The sequence below is a fragment of the Lactuca sativa genome, chromosome 5, assembly GCF_002870075.4.
Source record: "Lactuca sativa cultivar Salinas chromosome 5, Lsat_Salinas_v11, whole genome shotgun sequence".
In the NCBI taxonomy this organism is placed as follows: Eukaryota; Viridiplantae; Streptophyta; class Magnoliopsida; order Asterales; family Asteraceae; genus Lactuca; species Lactuca sativa.
This window is the reverse complement of record NC_056627.2, coordinates 234,010,721-234,014,588: the sequence shown is the minus strand read 5'-3', so window position 1 is coordinate 234,014,588 and position 3,868 is coordinate 234,010,721.

The window sequence follows — 3,868 nt, the reverse complement described above, 5'->3', positions numbered from 1 at the left end:
ATAGTACAAAGAGAATGATTTGAAATCATTTCTCATATGATATCTAGAATGGAGGAATATATGATCCCTTATCTAAGGACACGCGTATCTGATAGGATCAGAGTTGACAGCGGCTTTGGAAAGCTACGATTGCAGATCAGGATCTGAAGTCATACGCATAATAGTTGTTAGACTTATCCAAGTGGGAGACTGTTGGATTAGTGTCTAAGTCCATAACTAATTTGGTATGTACTTGACCCGATGGTGCATGGTCCTTTTGGGTTGCCTTCACCAAAGCAACTTGATAGGATGAATTATGGAGAGAAAGGATTAAATATGATTTATTAATATATTATGGGAATAATATATTAAAGGAGAAATCATATTGTTTAATTAATATTAGTCAATAATTAATTGGTAATTAGTTTTGTGACTAAAAGGGATTAATTAAACTTAAGGGACTGGAATTGTAATTATAAGATAATTGCAATTTGGGCCATGGATTGCCTTGAATCAAGAGGTGGACGAATTCTATGGGGAAACCCATAAGGAAATCGTCCATGGGCTTGATTAAAGGAGTCTATGGGTTGCTTAGGGCTTAAGCATCCAAATTAGGGTTTCCTTGTTAGATAACCCTAATAGCCTCACTATATATAGAACCCTTAAGGCTCAAAAACGTGGGAAACTTCTTTTCTAGGGTTAGAACATGTTTTGGGCAGCCTCCAACCTCTCTCCTCTTCATCCTCTTGCTTATGGTGTTTGTGAACCATTAGAGGAGTGACACTTGTGACTCTAAGCCTTCCAAAGTCAATTCAAGGAGGAATTGGGATTGTTATTGCTACATAACAATCAAGGTAACATTATAAACTTATTCTCATGTTAATATGATTACTTGTATGCTAGAATTAGGGTTTATAGTCTTGGATTCAAAGCATTTACAATAGAGAAACCTAGATCCAAGCATTACGGTTTGTATGAGCACATAGGATGTCTTATGACCAAAACCCATAAACACTGTGCTGACAAAACCCTATGGCTGATTCATGTAAACATCCTCAGCCAACTTTCCATCAAGGAAAGCGGTTTTGACATCCATTTGCCATGTTTCATAGTCATGAAATGCAACTATGGCTAACAATACCCTAATAGATTTAATCTTGGCTACTGGTAAAAAGGTCTCATCAACTCCTGGAGTTTGAGAAAAGCCATTTGCAACAAGTCATGCCTTATAAGTGTGTACATTACCATCCATGTCAGTCTTCTTCTTGAAGATCCATTTGCACCCAACTGTCTTACGACCTGGCACATTGTTAACCAAGTCCCAGACCTGATTGTCATACATGGATTGTATCTCGCTATCCATTGCCTCTTTCCATTTAGCAAACTCAGGGCCTGCCATGGCTTCCGCATAGGTGTTAGGTTCATCTAGGCCTACTAGTGTCTCATCACTAATAAGTATCTCACCTTCCGCAGTAATATGGAAACCATAGTAATGCTCAGGTACATTCGTAACCCTTGTGGAACGCCTCAGAGGTACAACTGGAGGTATTATTGGATCAACAGGAGGTTCCTCCTCAGGTTGACTACTAGGGTTTGAGGTTCCTTCACCACTTGACTCTTGAAGTTCTTCAAGGTCAATTAGCCTCCCACTGTCTCCTTGGCTTATGAACTCTCTCTCTCTCTCTCTCTCTCTCTCTCAAGACAGCCCTCCTTGCTACAAAAACCACATTCTCACTAGGTCTGTAGAAGAGGTAACCAAAGGATTTTTGTGGGTAGCCGATGAAAATACACCTCTCGCTTCGAGGTTCGAGCTTGTCATGAGTCTTGCGTGTCACGAAAGCCTCACAACCCCAAACCTTGATGTGGGCTAGACTAGGAACTTTTCCAGTCCACATCTCGTGAGGTGTTTTGGCAAACTTTTTTGTAGGGAGCAGATTAAGGATATGGGTGGCAGTCTCTAAGGCTTACCCCCAAAATGAGATTGGTAGCGTAGCTCGACTCATCATGGAACGACCCATGTCCAACTAGGTTCGATTACGCCTCTCAGCTACACCATTCAATTGTGGTGTCCTGGGAGGTGTCAATTGTGAGACAATCCCACATTCCCATAGATAGTCGAGGAACTCAGTACTAAGATACTCACCACCATGATCGGATTGAAGCATCTTAATGTTCCTGCCCAATTGATTCTCGACTTCCTGTTTAAATTCCTTAAACTTTTCGAAACTCTCTGACTTATGCTTGATTAAGTTGACATATCCATATCTACTGTAATCATCAGTAAAAGTCAAATAATAACAATTAGCATCCCTTATGGCATGTTTGAAGTGCCCACACACATCCGTGTGTACAAGATCCAACAAACCTTCACCCCTCTCACACGAACCTATGAAGGGTGACTTTGTCATTTTTCCAAGTAAGCATGATTCAAAACTATCATCTGACCTTAGGTCAAATGAGTCCAAGACTCCATCCTTTTGGAGTTGGCCTACGCGTTTCTTGCTTATACGTCCAAGACGACAATGCCATAATGATGCTTTATCCAAGTTATTACCCTTAGTAGAATCAATCCACATTACATTATTTCCTAAGTTATCTACAACAGACACAGCTTCATACAAACCATCACAAGGTAATGCTTTAAAATAAAACACATTATTAAAGAAAGCATTTATTCCACCAATTTCATTATCAAAAGAAAAGGTAAAACCTTGTTTATACAAAGAATGAAAGGAAATAACATTTCTTTCCATTTCTGGCGAATAACTACATTTATTCAAATCTAAAGTAAATCCACTACTAAGCAACAAAGTATAAACTCCAATCTTGGTGACAGGTGAAACTTTCCTATTCCCCATGATCAAGTTTATCTTTCCATGCTCCACATTCTCACTTCTTCTTAGTCCCTGCAATTCAGAACAAATATGAATACCGCAACCGGTATCAAGGACCCAAGAGTTAGAATAGAGTGAATTATTAGATGAGATAGTGGAAATACCTACATGGTTGGGTTTAACTTTCCCATCCTTCAGATCTTGCTGGTATTTTGAAAAATTATGCTTCCAGTGCGCCTTTTCGTGGCAGTAGAAGCATTTAGCCTCTTTGGGATCAGAAGAACGTGTAACAAAACCTTTCTTGGTTCCGATACAAGAGGAGCCATCAAGAGTTTTACCCTTGGTACCCTTCGAAAGGTTCTTTCTCTTCTTCCCTTTACCTTTCCCGATTGACAGGACAGGTGCTGAGTTTGGAGTAGTAGCAGGAGTGGTCACAACCGACTTACCTTTAAGACCTAATTCTGCGGTCTTTAATTAGGAGTCCCTGAAGTTTGCTAAGTGTAACTTCCTCCTTATTCATGTGATATGTCATGCGGAATTGATCATAAAATGAAAGTAAGGAGTGAAAAATAATATCTATTTCTAACTCCCCAGGGAAGTTCACATTCAACTTCATCAATCGATCCACATACCTTTGCATTTTCTGCATGTGGCTTGTGATGGGTTCACCATCTTTCATTCGGGTTCTGATCATATAGGAGATGATTTCATATCGCTCTTGATGAGCACTCTGATGGTAGCGGTCCTTTAAATCCTGGTGCATCTCAAAAGGATAGTAGTCCTCATAGGACTTTTGGAGCTCGGCTATCATGGTGGCCATCATGATGCATGCCACTTTGGTAGCATCTCTTTCATGAACCTCATATTCAGCAAACTCCTCGGGAGTAGCAGTTGGCTCAGGCACCTTATGCTCCTTGTCAAGAACATATTCCTTGTTCTCGTAACGAGTGACCATCCTGATGTTTCTAATCCAGTTAGTAAAGTCGGATCCATAAAAGATGACTCTCCTACAAAGGTTCATGAGAGAGAAGGAGCCAGTAGGGTTTGAGCCAGGA